At 48.0% G+C, this 24,849-nt stretch overlaps 1 protein-coding gene and 1 pseudogene across 4 annotated transcripts in view; one reads left to right on the top strand and one right to left on the bottom strand.

The window, feature by feature from the left end:
• SLC8A1 (solute carrier family 8 member A1) overlaps positions 1-19,574 on the bottom strand; it is a 324,738-nt gene extending 305,164 nt beyond the window's left edge. For all 4 annotated transcript variants that reach the window (XM_032784448.2, XM_032784452.2, XM_032784449.2 and 1 more), the window contains exon 1: positions 19,434-19,574. The gene's annotated coding sequence lies outside the window, so the exon portion shown is untranslated. The remainder of the gene's footprint in view (positions 1-19,433) is intronic.
• LOC142045997 (U4 spliceosomal RNA) lies at positions 10,473-10,689 on the top strand (annotated as a pseudogene).
• Positions 19,575-24,849: the final 5,275 nt, after the last annotated feature.

The following is a 24,849-nucleotide window of genomic DNA, read 5'->3' as shown; positions in this document are numbered from 1 at the left end:
CATTCTTGCCAAACCACGACACAAACACCAGCTTAGAAGTAGCCACCACTAGTAGATACAGAAGTAAGGCTATAAATCCAAAGTCAGCCTCTGACTGCCAGGGGCCAGGGAGGTGGTTTCCTATAATGGACCTCGGCCGTAGGAAGACCAAGATAGAGAGTGGAAAGACCCATAAAGTAGCTGTGTTATCTCCCTGCTCAAGGAGAACATGCACAAGGTGAGCACTTTGTTCCCTCTCCTGTTATAAGCCCCAAGCGTTAGAGCTTCCACCCAGTTCCTTTGGGAGATTTCTCTACAGGCTATTTGCATCATGGTAGCATCTAGGAACCCTTGTCAGGGATCAAGGCCCTATTGTGGTGGGTGCTATCCAGACAAATAACAAAGAGACCCCTACCCCCAAGAGCTCACAGTCAAGGTGTTGGGCCATTTACCTACCAGAGCCAGATGGGACTGAGCTGTAGGTGTCAAGCAGAAGAGGGCTTTGGGGGTGGAGGTTTAAAGGAGAATAAGGTGGTGGGTTTACAAACTTTAATTGTGAAATTCCTGATCACCAGAAGACATCTGTTCTCTTCTTCCTTTCATCCAGTTGTTCTGGTCAGTAGTTATAGCTCCATGCCCCCCCAACAGCTCCCCATTCCTCCTGGGGGTTCATACCCTACAGGCAATTGGCAGACTCCTGCACACACCCTTACTCCTCATTTAGTCAGTTGACACCAAAGTCATTATTAACCCTTTGAATCCTTCCTCACAAATCAGCCCCCCCTTCCCCCAGCTCCCGGTTGATTTTGATGCTCTTCCCTAAGTGCTCTCCCATCACCCTGGTAACACAGGGTGAGGGATTCAAGGGAATGTTCTAGAGCTTCCTGCTGTCCACAATTTGGGGTAAAGGGGAAAGATCTTCAGTGGGGAAACCTGGAATGTGCAGAAGGAAATACCGGGGGCTGGGGGGAAGGGAGCCGGAGTCGCAAGAAAAGACCTCAGTAGGGAATAGAGGGGAAAACAGACTGGAAGAGGCAGCCGAGGGGGGAGAGAATCCAGGGCCCATGGAGCTGAGGGACCAATGTGGGAGTCTGGGGAAACAGAGTAAGGAGAACAACTCTGAGGGTCAGAGGGGATTAACTGTGGAGCCAGCAATTCCGGAAGGGAGAGAGGGTGGTGGGAGGGGGTAGGCATCAGGGCGAGAGAGGTGGGGGAGAGATGTGGAGAGGAAGCTGAGATGGGAGGGGGAAGGAGAGAAAGCCAAGGGAAGTGGGTAGAATAGGAAAGGGGACCAAGGAGAAAACAAATTAGAGAGAGGAGAAATGCAGCTGGGTGGGAAACAGAGCAGGAGAGAAGAGAATGATGGGAAAGAAAAGGAAGGGAAAAGCAAACACAGACGTGCACACACAGAGACATACACTGACATACATATGCATTAACACACAGAGACATGAACACACACATTCACACACACACACACACAGACATACACTGACACACATGCATTAACATACAGAGACATGAACAGACACATGTATTCATACACAGATGTACACCACTCATGTGCATTGACACACAGAGACATGAATGCGCGTGCGCACACACGTATTCACACACACACAGAGACGTACATGTGGACAGACACATACAGAGACACACACACATACTGAGACGCACACATGCAGACCTATACACATACATGCATCCACACACACTGACATATGCACAGTCACACGGACACACACACAAAGCTTCAGGTCTTGGAATGTGGCTGTTTTGCTGACACTAGCCTGCAGTTTAGGTGGGACCTCCCAGGGCAATTCATTATTTTGTATTATATTTAACGATTGCCAATCTTTTTGCCAGCTTGTTTGGGTGGGTGGGGTGCCAGTGACTCCTTCCTCTGGGGCATCACCAGCCTGGCTGCCAGCCCTGACACTTGGCACTGCCATGATGGGGTCTTGCTTTGCATTCCTGATCCCAGCCTCCTGCGCTCAGGCTGGATGTGCTGTTACTATTAATGTAGCAGCTCCGTCTAACAGAGAGGTAGGAAAAGCTTCTCTTCTTTCCCCAGTCACCTCTCTAGCTGCTCAGAAGCAGACTGACAGCCTCTGCCAGGAGCACTATCTGGTGCTATTCCAGGAGAAGGATGCTAGCTGGGATGCATGGCCTGGGGCCAGGATACAGGTAAGATTGCAAAGGGACGGTTCCACATGTGGAGGTCTCTGAGCGTAATTCAACAGGCCCCAGCGGGGAGGGATGAAAAACTGGAAGCAATATAGCTGACGCCATTCTGCCCCAACAGAACACTTATTTCCCCACTTTCATGTCTCTTTCCAAGTGCCTGCTTTTGCTTTTGCTTATCTGAGAAGAAAGGAAAATAAGCCAAATAAAAGTTCCAATGAAAATAAGGACAACTTTGTAGAAGAGCAGAAAGTGGTGGAGGATGATGTCACTGGTGACTGATTTACTAATTCCGGGATAAAGCCTTATTTCTGTGGAGCACAGACAACCAGATGCATGTCACACTGAAGAAATCTCTGCCATTTCCAAGAAAAGCATTAGCTGCAAATGCAAAGGCTCCTGAACAGAATGAGCAATCTGAAAGCACCATAGTGACTGGAGAGAGAGAGGACCTATTGCACCACCTTTGATGTCTGCCTGCCAATGTAAGATTGTTCTCTGCAGCATATTCTCAAGGACTTCAAAATAATCCTAGTGAAGGAAGTCCCACCACCTCCCCTGGGAGACCATTCCAATCTAAACGGCCTCATTCTTAGGGAAATGTTCTTCATCTAGTCTAAATTTCCTCCCTCTGCTTCTAATTATACTCCCAACTCCCAATTCTACCTAGAGGCCAGGGCCCCACTGTACAAACTTATAATAAAGAATTTACACTCTAAGCAGATTCCTCTCTCTTCTTGGTGTTTGTCCCCGTTTACTTCTTAAAGACAATATTAGTCACCCATAAGCCTCGCAACACACATTTTACTTTTTGAAAATCTTTCTATATCAAGCATCCTCTCTGGGCCCTTTATCATTTGTTTTGCTCTTCTTAGAATTCCCTCCTATTTGTAACTTTTCTGGGTTAAAGAAAGACACACAGAGCAGTCTGTACTGTGCCATACAAGGACAGAGGTATTACCTTCTCTTTGTGTAACGTGTGTAACTCAAAACTGAAGTGCCTTCTGACGGAGTGTTCACCCCGCACCAGCCCTGAATGGGTGAGGGTGGCTAGGTGGGCCAATTAGCCTTGTAGGCTGCACCTGGAGAAGGAGCCAGGGAGCAATGAACACTGATTAAAGGATGATGCTCACCTGGATAGGAACAGATGATGCTGCTATAGAGCCAGGTCACTGAGGGAAGAAAGGGCCTGCAGGGAGGAATCACTCTCTTGGCCCTGTGGGAAGGGCATACCCAGAGAAGGGTGGAGAAGAAGGCTGACAGAGGCAACATAGGAAGCAGCCCAGGGAAACCACCAGGTGTGGGACAGTGCAGACCTTAGGCGCTGGTTGTAGGGATGAGGGACAGGTTGAAGAACCATTGGTTGGCCACCCTCTAGGACGTCCTCTCCTAGAAGTACGGAAGCCAGAGAATGCTTTCTATATCTGCAATATACTGCAAGACTACAGATTCCCCGCAAATACATCCATGCCCTGAAATTACCTACTTTAACACCTGGTAGTGCCTTGGAGATTCATATTCTTGGGGCTGAACCAACCTTTTAAAAATAAAACTGAAGTTTTTTAAAAAGCGTAAGCAACAGTTAATGCTGAATTTGGGATACAAGGATTCCACCCCCCTTTCGTCAACCCCAACCATTGGGCTCTGCATTGATGGACAGAATTTTGGGGCCACACTTCCCTTCTGAGTTTGCTGACCCAGATGTTACTCAGCTAGTAGGGTCACTCTTCAGCCCTGAGCCCAAAGGAGAAAGGATGGTCCAATGGTCAGCACCTTAGCCTAATACTAGGAGATGCGAGTTTAATTCTGTCCTCTGCCACAAACTGGCCATGTGACCTTGGGCAAGTCACTTATTCTCTTTATGGTTCAGTTCACCCTCTGAATAATGGGGCAATAGCACCAACCAACTTCCCAGGGGTGTTGTGAGGATAAATGCTTTACAGGTTGTGAGACACCCAGATTATACAGTGATGGGGGCCGGATAAAGAGCATAGTTAGAAGGGCTGAGCACTCTAAAGTCCAGGATTGTGGCTAGGCAAAATCTAGACTCCTGAATGGCAGCCCAGGGAACTGCCCCTGGGCCAAGTCATGTGAGGCTGTTGCAACTACTCTATCACACGTTGCTCCCTGGGATTTTTTTATAAAAACTTTTGTTCTTTAACTCATATCAACATGCAGCATTTGAGGTGCTTCCACATACAGGTCAGATAATTCCTTAGGGCATTAGGGTAGGAATTCAGGGCCAGGTCCTCTGCAAAATTTCAAAATTCACTAGTGACCTAGACTGATTTATACTAGCTGAGAAACAGAGAACTGTAGGGCCCTCAAGAGATCATCAAGTCCAGACCTCTGCACAAATGCAGGACCAAGTAAACCTAGATCTTCCCTGACAGAGGTTTGTCCAACCGGTTCTGAAACACCTGCAGTGATGGGGATTCCACAGCCTCCCTTGGAAGCCTGTTCCATAGTGTAACTGTCCTGAGAGTTAGAGAGGTTTTCCTAATATCTCACCTAAATCTCCATTGGTGCAGGTCTGGCCTTCTGCAGTAGTAATTTATACTATAGCACAGTACACATTCACCTTGATAAATCAGTCCATCAGCCCCAGGGCTGGCTCCAGGGTTATTGCCGCCCCAAGCAGCAAAAAGAAAAGCCGTGATCACGATCTGCAGCTCCACCACCGCCGCTTCAGTGGCAGGTCCTTTGCTCCGAGAGGGAGTGAGGGACCCACTGCCAAACTGCTGCCAAAGACCCAGACGTGGCACCCCTCACCGTTAGCCACCCCAAGCAGCTGCTTGCTGGGCTGGTGATTGGAGCCGGCCCTGATCAGCCCTCGCAGAGAGCACACTGATCATTTGTGTTGTTCTAGCCAGTCCTTCAGCCACCCTGCTGGCCAGGCTGTCAGTGGCACCAGACACCCAATCAGCATAGCGCACTGCAGCCGAGAACTCCTGAACAATCCACCAACCTCAGTTGCCCAAGTAGCTGGGATTACAGTACACTCAGTTCATGTGGAAAAACTTAAATATAGGCTACGTCTACACTGCACGATTATTTCGAAGTAGTTTAAACCGATATTACGAAACCGATGTTATAAAATCGGTTTTGCGCGTCCACAATGCGATCACAAAATCGATTGCTTGTGTCCATGGTCCAAGGCTACCATCGATTTCAGGAGCGGTGCACTGTGGGTAGCTGTTCCCTCAGCTATCCCATAGTTCCCACTTCCGTGTTGAGAGCACAGTGCCTGATGGGCCAGAAAACATTGCCCCGGGTGGTGCTGGGTACAGCCTCACCCCTCCCTTTGTGAGGGCAGCAGACAACCCTTTGGCGTTTTTCGCGGAGTGCATTGAGCAAACGCCATAGCACAGCAATCATGGACCCTGAGATCACAAACGGTATCCTGACCGTTGTCAACACCTCGCGTACTCTCGTGCTGACTATACTGAACAATGAACTGCAAAGGCAGGAGGAGAGGAGGAGGCAGCTATTGCTGAGCGGCGAGGACAGCGATGACGAGATGGAGGCAGAATTCTCCATAACCGCTGGCCCCAGCGTTTTGGAGCTACTGCTATTAACGGGGCATCTACTACCCATTTGAACGCCGAATTTGGGCACGGGAAACAAGCACAGACTGGTGGGACCGCATTGTTTTGACGGTGTGGGACGATTCGCAGTGGCTGCGAAACTTTCGCATGCGTAAGAGCACTTTCTTAGAACTTTGTGACATGCTTTCCCCTGCCCTGAAACGCCGAATACAAACATGAGAGCAGCCCTCACAGTGGAGAAGCGAGTGGCAATAGCCCTCTGGAAGCTTGCAACGCCAGACAGCTACCGGTCAGTCGGAATCAATTTGGAGTGGGCAAATCTACTGTGGGGGCTGCAGTGATGCAAGTAGCCAAAGCAATCGTTAAGCTGCTGCTACGAAAGGTTGTGACTCTGGGAAACGTGCAGGTGATAGTGGATGGCTTTGCTGCAATGGGTTTTCCGAACTGTGGTGGGGCCATAGATGGAACCCATATCCCTATCTTGGCCCCAGAACACCAGGGCACCCAGTACGTGAACCGCGCAAGGGGTACTTTTCAATGGTGCTGCAAGCACTGGTGGACCACAAGGGACGTTTCACTCACATCCACGTGGGATGGCCAGGAAGGGTTCATGACGCTCGCGTCTTCAGGAGCACTAGTCTGTTTAAACGGCTGCAGCAAGGGAATTACTTCCCAGACCAGAAAATAACCGTTGGGAATGTTCAAATGCCTATAGTTATCCTGGGGGACCCAGCCTACCCCTTGATGCCATGGCTCATGAAGCCATACACTGGCAGCCTGGACAGTGGTCAGGAGCTGTTCAACTACAGGCTGAGCAAGTGCCGGATGGTGGTAGAATGTGCATTTGGCCGTTTAAAGGGTCGCTGGCGATCATTACTTACTCGCTCAGACCTCAGCCAAACCAATGTCCCGCTTGCTATTGCTGCTTGCTGTGTGCTCCACAATCTTTGTGTGAGACTAAGGGGGAGACATTTATGGCTGGGGTGGGAGGCTGAGGCAAATCACCTGGCCGCTGAGTACGAGCAGCCAGAGACCAGGGCGATTAGAAGAGCACACCTGGAGGCGCTGCGCATCAGAGAAGCCTTGAAAACGAGTTTCAGCACGGCCAGGGTACGGTGTGACTGTTTTGCTTCCCCTTGATGAACCCTCCGCACTTGATGGACTTATTCAGTGTAAGCAACCCACCCTCCCCCTTTTCATTACAGGTTGGCGAAGGAAATAAATTCTGTATCGTTAAAAATCATTTATTATTCATTAAAAGTAATTATGCATCTGTTAAAAATCATGAGTTTTTCCTTACTAGATTTCCCTGTAAGCAACCCACCCTCCCCCTTTCGATGTATTCTGTATTACAAAGGAACTATAAAAAAAGGCAGAGAATTAGGAAGGTGTCCCTGACTGCTGTGCTTTGGAAGGAGGGGGAAGGGAAAGGCCATTAAGCACATTGTAGCGTAATTACAGCCTTTTCCTTGAACTCTGCAGGGGTGTGGAGGAGTAGGCGGGTGCAGAAAGCCTTCCACCACGCGTTCTTACACGTCTGGGTGAGGGAGATATGGGACGTGGGCTTGCAGGGAGGTTATACAGGGGGCTGCAGTGGCACTCTGCTACTGTGCTGCTCTTCCTGAAGCTCCACCATGCGTTGGAGGATTTCAGTTTGAGAACGCAGCAGATCCAGCGTTGCATCTCTCCAACGCTGGTCTTCCTGCCTAGCCCTCTCAGATCGTTCACTGGCATCTTTCCTGTACTTTGCTACCACATCCTTCCAATCATTCTGTTTATCCTCTCTCATTGCGTGTTACTTCAATATTTCTGTGAACATTTCATCTCGCGTCTTCTTCTTCCTCCGCCGTATCACAGCACACCCTCGTGATGGCATAGGGACTTCTGAGAAATGTGCAGCTGCATGGGGAAGGCAAACCAGGGTGATAAGTATGTGGAAAGATACCTTTTACAGAGCAATGATAGTACTCTTTCACATAGAACACTATCCACCTTACAGAGCACATGTGATCTCTATACAAGGTCGCATTTTGTATCGTTTAAATATTCAGTGTCTGTGTGACTGGTGTGGGCACACACACAGACGCAGGTACGGGCCAACCGTACGTCCACGCGGCGATGGTAAGTGAGGCTTTAAAATTTTGACTTCTCCGCCGTTCATATACACAGTGATCTATATGATGCCTTGCTCCTGTTAAGAGGAACCTGCAAAGCCCAAACCCCCCTCTTTCACATCCACCAACAGCGCATGGCTCCTATCATATACGATCGCTGCTAGTGATCACCCTACATCACCCCCGCAGCGCGTTGCTGGTAGCAGGGAGAATCCTGCTTGCCAGACGCTGAAAACTCGTCGCTATCCTCCTCCCATCCCCCCGCTCTGGCCAGTAGCAAAATCGCCATGTCTGCCCCTATTTACATTCCTGATGTTCTACAAGGTAACAATGGATGATATCTCTCTCCTGACAATAGCACCGCAGGAGGCAGATCGTTTGTTTATGCAATGCCTTCAGTGCAATGCCTTCAATGCCTGCAGTACCAAATGTCTTGCAAAATGCATGGCGTTGAAAAGTTACCTACTATGGGGGACGGAGAAGGCTGTCTGGCCAGAAATGTTCTCATATAGCATAAGGGTTTTTGAGTTCCTCCACGATCGATTCATGGAGATTATTTGGAGGATTTTCGCTCCATCCCAGACATGTTAACGAAATTTTCCTGTAACAGTAATGGCTGCGACTGCAGCAAAAGCCCTGGTGTCAATGCGATCTAAAAAACCGTCTTGTTTTAATCCGTGTTTGTACAGAATGAAGGGACACTTACCGGAGGTCGCTTCCATGGCTTCACTGTCTGGGCTTCTCGCTTGGGGAGCGCAGGGACTGTAATTCTTGGGTCTCAAAAAGATCCTGGCTGTTGGGGTTTACGGACTGCTGTGTGCTATCACCACGGTCATCTTCATCCTCAAATTCGTCTCCATCTTCCCCTCGGCTACATCCTCAGAAACACTTGATATTTCAATCCCAAAGTCTGAAATCCACGGACAGGGGTGGGGCACTGGTAGCGCTGAACCCCAAAATTGCATGTAGTTCAGCATAGAAGCGGCATGTTTTCGGCTCAGAGCCTGACCTTCCGTTTGCTTCTCTGGCTTTCTGGTAACCCTGTCTAAGTTCCTTCACTTTCACTCGGCACTGAAGGGAGTCTCTGCTGTGCCCCTTTATCAGCCATAGACTTTGAAATTCTTTCAAAAACTTTTTCATTTCGTCTTTTGGAACGCAGTGCTGTGAGCACTGAGTCCTCACCCCAGATAGCGATCAGATCCAGAACCTCCTGTGTGGTCCAAGCTGGCGCTCTTCTTCGATTATCAGGAGACTGCATTGTGACGAGTGCAAATGAGCTCTGTGTGGTCACCTGTGTGTGTGCTGACCCTCACGGTGGACAATCAGGAAATGGAATTCAAAAGTTCGCGGGGATTCAGGCTTTTTCCTGTTTACCTGGCCAGTGCATCACAGTTTAGTGTCCGATGCTATCATGAGTGCCCCTGTGACAATGGTTCTGAAACCCAAATTGGGAGTGGCTCACTTGGGCAGAGTCAATCGCTCCCTTCTGTTTCTAAAAATTGAGTATGTCCTGCCTGGACTGTCATAGCCACGACTGCCTGCCTCCAAGTGCCCCCCCCCCCCCGGTTTATGTCACGAATAAGTCTATGTTTCTTATTCTTGTATTCCTCACGACTGCATGACAGAAATGGGGGGGGGCCCTGCCACGGTAGCTGCGGAGGGTTTGGGAGAGAGAGGTGAAGCAATGGAGTGCGGTTCTTGCCAGGAGAAACCCCTGTTAATACAGCCATGGAGTAGCTGCGCTCTTCTAATACACTTGACTCTTCCTTCAGAGGAGTAGCCGTGTTAGTCTGGATCTGTAAAAGCAGCAGAGAATCCTGTGGCACTTATAGACTAACAGACATCTGTTAGTCTATAAGGCCACAGGATTCTCTGCTGCTTTGACTCTTCTTGTAGTCAGGACTGACTCTATTTTTAGACAGCATAAGGGAGGGATTGACTCAGTGGCCAGTGAGTCAATCCCAAGTTTGCTTTTGCGTTGCGCCCCCGGCTGATTTTAGCCAGGGGCACTCATGATAGCAGCGGACAGTTCAGAGAAGGAGAGATAACCGTCATGTCATTGCCAGTTTTCTCTGGCAGTAGACGGTACAGAACGACTGGTAACCATCTCTGCTATCATTGCAAAAGCAATTGAATGCTGGTGTGTAGCGCTCGAGTGTCGCCTCTGTCTCCACGGCATCTAGTACACAAATGGTGACGGGGAAAAACAAAAAGCGACGGTCTCTAGTGCTGCCGTGCTATTGTTTCTGCAAGGGCAATCCAGGAGAAAAATGTGCGAAAGGACTGTCTGCTGATGTTTTCCGGAGCAAGGAATGACTGACGACATTTACCCAGAACCCCCGTGACCATTAACATTAGCATCAGGGCCGGGGATCATGGAGGACGGAACGGGGGTGCTGAGGACTCCCGCTATCCCACAGTCCTCAGCAGTCTCGTAAAACTATTTGCATTCTTGGCTTAGCGCCCAGTGTCTGTAGCTTACAACACGGTGTCTTTTATGGTTCACGGAACAGCTATTCAGTTTCTTCCCCTACCCCAGCACGAGAAATGAAAGTTAAATAAAGCAATCCTTGAGTACTTACAATGTCACCCTTTTTTACTGAATGCTACTTGACAGAGGCGAATCTGCAGCACTGAAGAGCATTAGAGCTTTGCACAGTGGCAGTATCATAACCAATGAAGTTAATCTGAGGTGTGATTATTGCTACTTGAAAATTGCTCCTCTCCCCCTTCCTGGTGGTAGATGGTACAGTACTACTGTAACAGCAGAAACTGTTACCCATCTCCCCTCTTTTTGTTACACTCACCAGTAAATGGGACAGAATGGATAATAACCCTGTGTAAAATTTTTGAAAGGAAAATGGGGATTAACTCACTTGGGACTGAGTCAATCCTGCCCTTTACGGTTAATAAAAATAGAGTCAGTCCAGACAAGAATAGGATAACAGTGTATTAAAATCAGTGTAGCACAGGCGCAGCTGCTCCGCAGTATTCACAGAGGGAGCCGCTGCAAGTAACGCAACCGTTGCTTCCCACCTACCTGGCTACACACAGCAGTGCCCCCCCCCACCATTGTTGGCATGATGTTATGAAGAATGCATGAATAAGAATCACAGAGTAGTTACTGAGATCAAATGAGGGGGAGGGAGCCACCATGGGCTATGACAGTCCATGCAGTTCAGAATCTTTTCTTTACGCAAGAGAGGAAGGGGTCTGATGAAGCTCAGCCCCCAGGTGATAAGATGAAGACAGTTACCAGGCGTTCTGTACTCATTCACTGTCAGAAAAAAGGGAGTCATTCCATTTTCACCCCGGAGCCCCCCGGCCACACTCAGCCAGGAGCACTCACTGGGCAGCCGTCTACCCTGGGGAGGGGCAGAGGAGCGGATACTGCTCTTCACCGCAGCAGCATCGCGTCTGCCAGCAGCATTCAGTACACAGAGGGTGACATTTACAGTACTCAAGGAATTATTTATTTACTTTTTTTTACCGTGCTGGAGGGGGAAAAAACTGACGAGCTGTTCCGTGAACCACGCAAGACACCGTGTATTACGCTGCAGACATTGGGCGCGCAGCCAAAAATGCAAATAGTTTTCAGAGACCGCTGTGGAGACTGGTAGCTGTAGTCCTCATTACCCCCCCTCCCTCCATGACCATCCGTTTGAGTGTCTGCTTCCCGTTACTGTTGTCACGCACCGCTGTGTATCCTGTAGTTTATTTTCAAAGGCTTTGGCATTTCCTGTTCTTTAACGGAGCTCTGATAAAAGAGATTTGTCTCACCATACAGCGATCACATCTGCTATCTCCCGTAAGGTTCAATGCAGGAGATACTTTTGCATTTGAACTGCATCGCCACCCGTGGTGATCAGAGCTGGACACGTGAAAGCAGGAAATGTCACTGTAAAGCTCTCGGGGATTTTTCCTGCTTTACCGGCACTCCGCATCCGAGTTCGGATTGCGGACCAGAGCGGTCAGTGGTGCACTGTCCTGCCTAGAATAATAGGCAAGTGTAATAGAGAGCCAGTGTATCAGAGAGAGCACAGGTGCTCCGTGTCAGTATTCACAGGGGTTGCCCCTGCAAGAAGCGCACCCGTTGCTTTCCTCCTCCTCAACCTTCCTGGCTAACCGTGTCAGTGCCCCTCCCCCGTTTGTGTCATGAAGTATTAAGGAATACCAGAATAAAAAACAGAGACTTGTTAGTGAGAGAAAATGATGTCGGGGGGGAGGCACTTGGAGGCAGCCTCCCGGGGCTATGACAGTCCAGGCAGAATGGACTCTATTTTTTAGATACCATAAGGGAGGAATTGACTCATTGCCAAGCGAGTCAATCCAAATGTGATTGCAAAAATTTCAGCCCCAAGTTTCAATGATTAAGCTTGTTATTAGCCGTTCTGTAATCTACTGCTAGCAGTAGCAATGTTGCCCTCGAGTGTAGAGTTAGGCGGGTTCCCTGGACTGGTGGGCAGGTCTGCAAACTGTCTACACCAGAGAGGAGGAGCAGTACTGCTCTTCAGTCTGTAGCTCCCGTTCTACCAGCAATTCAGTAACATTAGGGTGACCATAGAAAAGTAGTCAAGGATGATTTCTTACCCTTTTTTTTCACGTTGTGGGAGGGGGAACGGAATAAACGAGGAGCTGTTCCTGGAACCATCGCAGACATTGTTGTTTGACCTAAGACATTGGACTCTGCCAATAAATGCAAATAATTTTCATAGACTGCTGTGGCTGTGGAATAGCTGAGTCCTCATTACCCCCACCCTCCCTTCATGAGCGTCGGTCTCGGCTTCCCATTACGCTTGTCACGCACGCTGTGTATCCTGCAGTTTTTTATTGTCCAAACGCCTTGGCGTTCGTGTTCTGTAACGGAGCGGATACAACAGATTTGTCTCCCCAATACAGCGATCAGACTAGTATCTCCCGTACGGTCATCTGAAGCTACTGTCTTGGACTTGAGACTTGCATCGCAGCCGTGCTGATCCAGAGCTCCACGCTGGCAAGCAGAAAATGCAATTCAAAAGTCGCAGGGCTTTTCCTGTTTACCTGCAGCGCTGCATCCGAGTTAGACTGCTGTCAGAGCGGTCACTGCCAGTTCTCTGGGATGCTCGCCGGAGGCCAATAAGTCGGATTTCCTCCACACGACCCTTATCAATTATCACTATCGATTTTAGCGCTACTCCTCTCGTTTGGGAGGAGTTCCGAAATCGATTTAAGGAGGCGGTAAAATCGATATTAATGACGACGTCATGTGAACGGATACAGCGTTAAATCGGTATATCGGCCATTAAACCGATTTAAAGTCGCAGTGTAGACCTGGCCATATACTCTAAAGCATGACAAGTCTGGTCTCTTCTATGTGATCCAAACTATAATAGGAGAATATAGAGGATGGGGAAATTTCTCTAAATCAAATAAACATCAGGTACTTTACTTTTATTTAAAGAAAGGCCACCATGACAGCCACACATGCTTAGCACACACTGGGAATACACTTGGCACTAAACAGAACAGACGGCAAACAGCTCATACTGTCATCTATGCATTGCATCTCTTTTGGAATGCCAAGTGCCTCATTTACATATAGATGTTACACATTGCAAATCTGAGCTCTCCTACTTTGTTATTCTTTTGGGAAAACTGGCTGTGTTCAATTAAATAAGTTTCAGCTCCCTCCTCTCATCTCCCCAGCTTTCAGGACTGCTGCACTTCAGCTAAAGTTACGACAACTCGCTGTAGTTAGTTGAAAAGGGCTGCCTAGCTCATCTGTGCAGGAGACAGCAGTTTCTTGGAGGCTGTGGAACCAACTTCCCCAAGAACTAAGCACCATCACTAACCTCACTCTACTCTGATCCACATGCCAGGAGTATTTCTTTACCTCTGTCTCTAACAAACACAGAGCAGCATAGATATTAAATAAAATCCCCTAACCTTCCACTGCACACACTTGTCCCTGGGAAAAGAAAAAATGCACCACATGTGATGGGTGTTAGTCATAGCACATAATGCATGTTTGGAAGGTACTTAGATAATGTGGCAATGGGGGCAATATAAGAACCTATGCAGAACAGGAAAAAAATCCAAAACCTGGACAAAGGATGTACAAAGATCTCAGCTGAGGAATGGATTTGTACATAGAGATATATGTGAATCTGTGCAAACTATTCTCTGGCTTTTGAAAGGAAAACGAGAATGTTTTCAAACTCTTTATCCAGGATTTAATCTACAAATATTTTATTCATCTGAAGGGTAAGGGGAAGAATTGGGATTGCTTTAAACCAGCCTCAGTTTGTCAAATTCTCTTGCAATGATTTCATGCTGTGGGGTGTTTGTTTAAAGGATGCAGTCACCTAGGCTACCATGATGTCATCATGCTCAGGCTAGTTCTCTGGCCTGCATTGTGCAGGAGATCAGACTAGCAGATCACAGTGGTCCCATCTGCCCCTGAAAGCTAAGAACCCTGTATCTCCCCCATTCCACAGGAGACTGTGCAGTTTGCATGAGCAAAGGGACCAGCTCTGTATGGCTAATGTAAGCACATCGTCCCACGAGTTTAAACAATGGTTGAGATTTTTGTAAAAGCCTCAGTGATTTAGGTGCACAAGTCCTACTGACAGCACCCCAACTCACATAGGCACGTTGGAAAATCCCACTGGACATAGCCGAGCTGAGGAGTTCCAGCTATGCAGACCAACATTTTCAAGAGAGACAAATGATACTTGGTGCTCCACTTACATGGGGCTGGACCAGGGCTGGATTAACCTTTTGCGGGCCTGGCTCCAAACATACCTTTGGGCCCCCATGGAGACAATGGAGCATGGTGCAGGGAGGTCAGTCCCCAGAGCGAGGGGCCAGCCAGAGTCAATGGGGCCTGGCAGGGTTGGCCCCGCTCTGCCCAGCCCAGTGCAAGGGCACCATTTACAAACCAGCATTTGCCAGACGCACACAGTGGCCTGCCTAGGCCTGTGTTGCCAGCATGCCCCTTCCCCTTGGGGGTGGGCCCATGCCGTTCCATACAACCCTCCCGCCCAACACGAACATCCCCTGCAATTCCTTATGGCAAAAGCCCCACTGGACCTGCTATGTCCAGCGTGCCCCCCCCCCGGCCTCCTCCACAAATGCACAGCACCCTGCACAACACCACCCCTGCCCAGCCCCCCTGCCCACAACCCCACCACAACTGCCCAGCACCCTCCACAGAACCCCCACTCCCTAGTGCCCTAACACACACATCTTCCCCAACCCTCACAGCCCAGCACCCCTCCCCAGACTCCCCACAGACCCACTCCCCCAAGCCCTGCCTCCCAGCTGCACTCACTGTCCCTGTTGGGAAGTGACTGTGTCTGCTGGGCTGAGGCGACAGCACAGCCAGGGCTGGACCCAGGGCCGGACCCAGGGCCGGGAATCGCTCCGGCCTCTCAGGAGCGGCACGATCAGCCAGGCCAGGGCCTGCCCCAGCTGAGCTCCCTCAGGGCCCGCTTGCCTGGAGGGGCCCAGCCAAGGCCTCCCCCCAAACTGACCGAGACTGGCCAGGCTTCTGCACCATCCCAGGCGGTCAGCTCTAGAGAGACAGGCAGGGTCCTACAGGTGGTGGGAAGCAGAGACTGCCCAAAGCAGGAGGTGCCCTGGGGTCTGGCCAAGGGGTGGAGAGGAGCCCTTGGCCAGCCACTGGGCAGGTCGAAAGGAGCAAGCGGAGGGTGGGTGGGGGAGCCTGTGGGGTCTCAGGGCGCAGTGCAAGCAGAGCAGGCCAGGGCCCCTTCTGAGCATGGGCCTGGCTCCATGGCGCCATTGTAAACCGGGGACTGAGTGTCAGAGTGCTGAGCCCCCGCCTGTGAAAATCAGGCCCTGTGATTGGCCCCCCCCCCCCACCAACGCTGATGGGGTTAAGGTGCTAGATGGGCGAATTAACCATGCAGGCTGGACCTGGAGGGGAGCCACGGCTCAATAATGTTCAATTAAGGGTGAAGTTCACCTGGGCAGGCACAGGTGGGGCTTCTATAAGGCTAAGGAGCTGAGAACAGAAGTGGGTACTAGGGGGAAGTAGGCTGCAGTCACTTCCTGAGAGAAGTGAGGTGTGCTGGAGGTTCCTGGGTCTGGCAAGAAGCCACAGGGGAAGGAGCCCTGCAGAGCGGAGGAAGCTTGGACATGCGGGCAGATAAAAGGAGTCTAGGACGGAGCCCAGGCAGGTAGTAACAAGGTCTGGAAGTAAGTAGAACCCAGTTGTGGAGCACAGGGTCCCTGGACTGGAACCCAGAGAAGAGGGCAGGCCTGGGCGCCTCTGCCAGCCGCTGGGGAAATGGCACAGCTTTGGACATAGGCTGGGGGGCTGCCTGGACTGGCAGAGGGACAGCTTGTCCTGAGAGACATTGATAGAGAGCCAAGCCACAAAGAAGACGAGGACCCTGGAGGGTGAGGCTGAGACGACAGGCTGGGCGACCGCAGCAAGGGGTGTCCGACCGGCAATCACCTAATCTCCAGATGAGCCATAAGGTGCACGCCAATGGTGAGTAGTGAACCCTGCTACCCTTTAAGGAGTCTCAGCCAAACCCAGCAGCATCCAAAATCACGAGTCAGATGCTGGCAACTAGGTATTAGCTGACTTTTCTGTTGCTGTTTCTATTATGTTAGGGTCTGGTGCTGCCAGCGGAGCTTTCAGCAGCTTTCTGCCAGTGCTGTGCAAACACACTAGGAGGAGACAGTCCCCGCTCCAGAGATCTGACAAACTCAACAGGCACACAGGAGGGTGGTGAGGAAAGAGATCAAGAAGGGGAAGTGATTTGCCCAAGGTCACTCAGCAGGTCAGTGTCAGAACCACTTTCTCCTGACTCCAGTTTGGTGTGCTATCCACTAGGCTGCACTGCCTTGTTGTGCACTTAACTAGCACTCACTGGCACAGGCAGCCTTCCCAAGCCACTCTCGAGAGCTCAGCCATCACTGGCGTCTGTGAAACTCTTTGTGTGTTATTTCACAACCTCCTGCTATGGACCCGCTGACAGGCTGTGAAGTGAAAGCATGCTAAGCTCTGGCTGAAGCTGAGGAAAGCTGCTGTCATTTTTTCCCCACCTGTCTTGATTTCTGTGCTGTGCTCCCCTGGAGCAGGATTTGAACCCACTGTAGCAAAAGTGAGCTTAGAATTAAGCTGGGGATTGTAACTGCACTCTCTGCCCGCGAGCTTTCGAGCCTTCCCGAGGCTTACAAGGGACTGACAAAGGCTTAGAGAGGCTTGTTTGCCTTCTGTGTAATATGTGTCCTGTGGGCATGAGGTTCATTACAACATAATGGTGCAGCCCAACACTCAACTGCAAACACAGTGTGACTATCCATCTAGCTAGATAGAAGTCATGGGCTTGCTGCAAGAACCAGTGGACTGTGCTATGTGGGTAGTGGGACTCGGTGCTCACAGCAATCCTTTCTGGCCTGGAAATCTATGGAAGAGAATAGTTTTGCTCACGATTTCAAAAAAAATTCTCAGGATCCCAAATTATTTTGTGCAAATCTCTGCTGGTTCAATGTCACTTTTCAAAGCCAATGCAAGAGGAGTCTGGCATGAGTTTGGGTTTCCAGCTAGATGTTTGAGAACGTTGGTCTCATAATTTAGCAGGATCACAGATGGATCTTCAGTTTCATCTCTATGTCTTTATCTATGGTTATAAAAACTTCACTGTGGAACAGTTAAGATTGCTACGAGACACAAAACAAGGGGATGAAAAATTATGCCATCGAACAGTATCTACGTAGTACTCCTTTCCCAAGCACACCCCTTTCCAAACCATTTCCTCCCAGTGCTTAGTTGTGGATCTTTAGTATAGTGCTTTGTTGTGTTGCAGTGGGGCAGTTTGCTAAAGGGAGCAATAGAAGATTCATATCCCTAGAGGACCAGTGAAAGCTGCAGCCACTGAGGGAAAAGATTTTATCCATCAGCAGCTGCATGTAAAACCTTCTGTTAAAGGATAAAATCTGGCGGAAAAGTGTAGGCACTGACTGAAATTGTTTTAAGTGTACAATGGAGAATAAACATCCATTTTTGGTGAATCATAGCTACAAATGATCCTCAGTCCAAATATATTTATTTTAAAAAATGACCCATTGCTTTAAATCTCCTCAAGATTAATCTCTCCACCAACTCTTCTGTAAATGTTTTCTAAAAAACATCAGTGAACAAAAAAGTGTTGGACTGCTATGGTCACATTTCATCCACAACCCAATTTCAAACATTTCCTATTAAACATGTGAAAAGAAACAAACAAAAAACAGCACAGAATATTCAAAAGGAATGAAAACCTAGACTCTGTGAAATTTCACATTGAAAGGTCAGTGAAATGTAATGGAAAAAATAGGAATTTGTGCCCCATATTAAGCCCTTTTCAGAACACAATCTTAACTATGGAGTCACAAACAAATGTGTCCATTATTATATATATATAAATATAGTACAGGTGAGGATGAGGAGGAGGATGATTAAATAAATTCAAGGAAAAACAACAACTGTTTGTGAATAAAAATGTTCAAGATATTAGGGTGTAATGATCAATATTTTCCATTATCTCTCAGTGCAACCTTGGGAGTATATTGTTTCCAGTAATGTTCATGATATTATTTTCAGTTCTTTCCAAATAATTTTACTTTTGACTTATTTTTCCAATCTATTGGCCACCTGAAAAATGAAAATGCTTCTTTACTTATTTTTAGCAGGAGGCTGAATATCTCATTATAACACCTAAACTGACCCAGAAACCCTGTTTTGTAGCCTTGTGACAATAACGTGATTTAATCATAGGATGCAAAATAAACAAGATTTTAGACTAAGGATGCAAAACCCTTTTACATCCAGTTTAAACATATCCTTTCTCTATATAGAACACATTAATTTATGACAAAGGTACATATCTGCTTTTTGGCAATGCACAGGCTATTCTACTAATTTAATTTAATGTTAAATAGATATTGGTTTGAAGGAAAACTATTTCTACAGAACTTTATGCTCCTGAACTATTCACTTCAAGAGAAGGGTTGACACAATAATGGATCCAGCTGTTTTTGGGGGATTGACTTTCATGGTTAAAACCATATGAAAATCTTTTCACAGGATGTAATCAACCTTCTATTTACAGAGAAACGTTGAGAAATTGCCTTCAAGTGCCAAGAAATAAGTCATTTACAGATCTGTTCTTCCTAATGTCCACTCAGCTTAACCCACACCATTAAATGAGATGCATTTCTCAAAATGAAAGTAGGACATGAAAAAACACACACTATTTTTATATACAGTATTTGATACATAGATACAGAAAAGAGGCAGACCCTCAAAAATAACAGTGCACTCTCAAGGCCCTATCATGCTGAAGGTTTAACATCAGTCAATTCATAAAGCCCAAATAGCAGATGATCAGTGATAAATTGCTAATTTTGCAACATTTCTCTCTTGGTCAGTCAAAGTTTCCATTTCTCTAGCTGCAATCCTGTTCAACTCAGTACCTCTCCTTCAGAGAGCCCAACCAAAATCTCTCTTCAGACACCCCATAGCCCCAGGTGCATGGCTTTCCTTAGGAGATCAGAGAAACCCAATGTCTAAGCTATATATTCACAGAAAACACTTGCAATGCTTTTCACTTACCGTTGTCAAGTCTCAGTAGCTGTGTCCAAGGCTGAATGGAAAAAGGACCTCATATGATAGCTTCTCTAAATTTACCCGAAAGAAAGGAGCTTGTCCTTTAAGTGTCTCTAAACATGGTTTGCATAGCTGGATCTCAGCTTATCTGTGCTTTTCTGCTTTTGCTTCCATACATGGATCTGTTCCCAACAGTAACTCCAAGCTGTCGAAAAGAAGCTATCTGGCAGCTTTCAGCTTCATCCAACACAAATGATGATTAAAAAAAAAAAAAAATCCTTTCTGCCTGATATTTTTACACCCCCGACCCCCTGCCACAATGTCTTTTTCAAATTAACTTGAAGATTACATATTTCCTTTTCAGTGCATGCTGAACAAATCCTTGCAGACTAGTATATACAACCATAAAAATTGATGCTTAGGTTTATATTGTACTTAAAATGGCTTCAATCTCATGCAAATTTTGACTGTATGCCCACACCTTCTCAAAATATTTGCACAGTAATTGTTAGGATGGGGTCAATACAAATTACAAAGACAGACACTTATTTTTTAATTAAAGGGTTCACATCTCTTTATTTCCAGGAGATACTTTTCACTTTCCTTATAGGTCAGGGGTTTGTATGTTTGTACCTTGGAAGGATTTCAACTTAATATATATCATGTCTGTTGCAGCAGAATGTTAAGAGTCACATATCTGAGAAGAGACAGAGAGAATGCTCAGGAGAAATGTGACAGACAGCTCCCAGATTAGTAACAGTAGCAGCAGTTAGCGGTTCCACTTGATACTACAGTAACCACATTGGGAGGTATACATGCCTCAAACCTTGAAGAATGGAAACTACAGTTTAGGAAAGTCCCAGCGCATTTGTCTATAAATGAGGGAGGGAGGGAATCCTCCTCTTTAGCCCTCCTTGTTGGCTCACATTGGGAGGGGTGGACCCAGCCCTATGCCAATATGATGTTCTAGTTGCAGAGCTCAACATCCAGTGCTGGGAAGTGAGAAATCTAAGGTAGAGCGTATAACCTTAACTCTGCTCCTCTGCTGCTTGGCATCCCTAGAGCATTCAGAACTGAACGCTACGTAAAGCAATGGGTGAACTGCAAAGACCAATTGGCTGTGTAAAGATTTGGTTATATCTGTCTGGTGCTGTCCGAATCTCTACCTATATTAGGGCTAGCGCAGTCCTGCAAGGTGCTGAGCACTCTGGCCTGAGTCAGCAAAGCACTTAGACACGTGTTTAATGTGTAGTCCTGCAGAGGTGAAGGGGACAAAGTTAAGCAGGCATGTAAGTGCTTTGCTGGTTCAGGCCAGGGTGCTCAGCTCTGTGCAAGACTGAAGTTTGCGTTGCTTCTAGGGACGCACACGACCCCCATCACTTATGTATCTTGGCACCTCACAGTCTTGAATGTATTTATCTTCACAGCAATGCAAGGCTGGATCATCCTTCCATCCTACCTCCTTCGATATTGTGGCCCAGACCCACACACACTGGGGACCGATCCACCATCAGCCCTCCACGCTGACCGTTAAAGGGAGGAATATACTGGGACATGTTAAAGGGTGGAGCATCCTTCAACCTGCCTCTCTGGAAGTTTCAGTTTGCAGAGCCCTGTAAGAAAGTGCCTGCGGTTCCCCAGTGCACATGGGGAGGAGAAAGGCGCCAGGGCTCACATTTCTCATACCGTTAAAAGCAAGTCTCTGTCAGGCTGGGCTCTTCTGCTATGAAGAGCATGTGGTCGAAGAAGAGACAGAAAGGGGAAGAGGAAAGGAAGTGGGGGAGACAGATGCAATATTTGTATCCATGTTCACTTGCAATTTAAAATACATACTGGACAGTGAGAACCAGCCTCTCACTCAAGCCACTTTTAACTGGCCGGTGCTTTGTGCCCCGCACAGGAGGCCTAAGAGATGTGGAGGAGGAGAGGGTAGTGGTCCAAGCCAGTGGTTCTCAACCCAAGACCCCATCAGCACACAGCTGTGACCTGTGTGACATCCTCAGGGCCAAGTGGACAGTATATATATTGTGTGGATGCGGCCCATGTAACACACAGAAAACTGCATATGCGGCCTACAACGGTAGATAGCTAGGTTGAGAATCACTTGTCTATGCTAAGGGATCCATTCAGGCAGAAGGAGCAGTAAAAAGCATAAAGACGTTCATATGTGAAGCTGGCACTGGCACTGTAAGCGGAGCGGGAGGGACCACCAGTGACCTGGGAAGAGAAAAGAGCAGGTGAAATGAGGCACTTGTTTAGATGCCTAAAGATGAATTTAGGTGTCCAACTTTAGGTCCTTTGTGTTGAAAATGCAGCCGCAGGCCTGGTCTCTCTGATTAGCTGGGAGGGAGAAGAAATGATTTGTTTACTCAAGCTCTTTCACACTCTTGGTTCTTTGTTTGTTCTAAACATCTGTTGAACTGAAGCACTTGGCAGAGGAGACAAGGGATTCAACACCCCAACTCTGCCATTAAGGTCTAGGCAAGTTCCCCATCTGTGTGTATGAGAGACCCCCTAAGGATGGGGCCAGGACAGACCAGGCCACATGGTGACAAGACACTGCCATATCCTGCCTCAATGTAGAGGGATGGACTGGACCTCCCAGCCCTGCCACTCTAGGGTTCCATGCTGTGCAGTGCTGTTAACACTCCCCCATGTTCTCACAGGGACAACTCCCCCCCCATGAGCAACGGAGACAGGACAGTTCCTCTCCTTCTCCCCCCTCTCCTCTGCAGTGCCTGCCTGGACAGGGGCAGAGGGGTGAAGAGCCTCTGCAGCTGCCCCCCAGCTGGAAGGGGTAAGGAGACTGCAGTTCCCCCAGCCCTAGGCGTGGGTGGGTGTGTGTGCGCGAAGAGACCCAGGAGGGGCAGAGGTAGGGTTGGGTTGGGACAGGATTATTTGAAGGCAGGATTAAGTGCTAGGCAGACATGGGGTGAGAACTCTTGCAAACTCCCCCTACCCAGTACATGGAGGAGCATTAGCAGCACTGATAGTTCCCAGCAGATTGGTCATAGCAAGGGGGACCGTGACATTAGTGCTGGCACACTTTATAAAAATACACACCTGATGGTGAAGAGAACTAACTGTATAAATAAGGCCCTGACCCAGCAAAGCACTTAAGCCCCTGTTTAACTTTAACCACATAAATAATTATTTGACTTCCATGGGGCTATTCATATGCTTAGAGTTAAGTGCTTTGCTGGACAGTCCATAGAGACATACTTGAACTAGCTTCACAATGGCTCAGTGTAAAGGACGAAAGCAAGCTGTGGCAGCTAGACATGTGGGGAAAATACTGCCTGATATTGTGTTTTCTGATAATTAGTATGTGATTGTGCCCTTAGAAATTGTAGGGTAAAGCATCCATGCACAAGGGGCAGAGTTAGGGTTAAGCAGCCAACCTTAGCACTGGCATGTCCAAACCTGAATGCTTTGTTAACATTCTTGTAACTTGGATTTTAGTACAGAATGTGCAAAAACGTTGTCCTGTTTTACGTGGATCACTCTTCCATGTGTTACATCCCAGAAATTCACTGGGAGAGGTGAAGTTGAAGTCAAAGTTTACAGGTCATAAGGTATCAGGAGTTTTCGCAGGCAAATGAAAAAGACAAAATGTGTCACTCAAGGAGGATTCAGTAAAAAATAAACAGAGCAAATCACAGCAATACATGAAAGGGAGAAGAAGGAAAATGGCATTTACCTGTGTCGTCTTCAAGTTTCTGTTACCTCCTAAACTTAGTAGCAGAACAGAGGTCAAAACCCCTGATGCTCCAACCTGTGACTGCCCTTCCATGAAGGCATGAATGACTCATCTTGGCTTCAGTGTTTTGTCAAGAAGAAGGTGGCAGACCTAGAGCATGAAGCCTGGCCTACGATTAATGACTTAGCGCTAACATTGGCAGATCAGCAGCAATAAGGGCTATAATACAGGGTCCAGTTGTACTGCCCTTCGTTGTCCTGCATTCTCTGCAACAAATTCATTGAATGAGAGTCTGCTCATCTTGAGTCACTGTGGCGGACTCAGAACCAGAATAACGATCATTAATAAGGAGGAGAACTAATCAAAGACAATAGTTCAGGCCAGGGCTTAAATTCAGCCGGAGATATGTAGAGCTGAGCTCCAGTAAATATTTCCAAACCCCGTGGAGTTGTTATAACATGTTGGATGGGTGGGCTCAGGAAATGCTCTATGCCCTGGCTCAGGTCGAGTAATGTTGTTTCCCCAAAGGCACTTAGTAAGAGGATGTTTACTTCTAGCCTTCTTAATGTGTTAACCACATTCTCACTGACTAACCTCAATGGCAGTGTTACTGGCCTAAAATGTTAGGGATCAGATCCTCAGCAGGTGTAAACTGAAGATGCTGCATTGAAATCAACAGAATGACACCACTTTACACCAATTCAGGTCCTGAGCCTATAGCTTGTTGTTAGCAACATTTTATCTATATCTTTTGTCCTCCTTTCCTTTGTCCTCCCTCTGACCGTCCTGCCAGCTCGGCTGTCCCAGCGAGGGGGAGGCATGACAGACATCAGTACAACAGAACAGAGCAACGCTTTCTCTTCCAGTCTAAACAGAGCCCTTTCGGTGCTCGCTGAACAAACACAGGCAGCCATGGGCGGCTGCAGGATGCATGAGGGCCGCTGGCGCCAAGAACAAGCATGCTGCCTGTCCTGCCACTGGCTGTCTCTCTCTCAAGTCCAGAGACAAACATGGCTATAACAATACTGCAACCAAGCTTCAGCAAGTCAGAACCCTCTTTCAACCAGCTATGAACTAAGGCTTTCCTGGCCGTGGCCTGGTTCCAAGGCCTCTCTCTCTGCACAGGAACAATATGATTATTGCAGCTATGAGGTAACAGGCAGCTATAACACACCAGCTCCATCCAGTCTGACATCACCACCTCATTTTGCATTTCCCCCGCAAAAGGCAGGAGGCTCGGAATAGGCCCGATCCCTAGCTGGAATTTCCCTCAGCAGAGATGGGCCCCTTTTCATCAGCAGAGGAGCACGCTCATGGTGAAGACCCAGTTCCCTTTGTCCGAACTGATATTCACCGTGTCTTCTCCAATATTCACATTTAAGGGAACCCTCTGCTAAGATAGACAGCTGGGGAAGTGCCTGTTGATGGGAGGATATGCATTACAGCCAGAGACCTTGATTCCAAGGCTCTCCTCAAAGTGCTTAGAAAAGGGCAACTGGCAAAGATACGCCCCCTGCTAGGAACTCTTATTTCAAGTCACCATCAACCCTTCGCACCCCTACAACTCATGTCACTCCAACTTTGAGTTGCTACTTTGAAAGCCACCTTCCCTTGGTTTCCCTGTGCTCCTGCAGCTCTCCAACTTGTTTGCCGATGCCTCCTTTCTCACTTGTAAAGAGGATAGCAAAGCTGCTCACTCTGTACATAGTGAATATCAAGCAA

The sequence above is a fragment of the Chelonoidis abingdonii genome, unplaced genomic scaffold (assembly GCF_003597395.2).
Source record: "Chelonoidis abingdonii isolate Lonesome George unplaced genomic scaffold, CheloAbing_2.0 scaffold0001, whole genome shotgun sequence".
Lineage (NCBI taxonomy): Eukaryota > Metazoa > Chordata > Testudines > Testudinidae > Chelonoidis > Chelonoidis abingdonii.
This window is presented reverse-complemented; position numbering and strand designations above follow the sequence as displayed.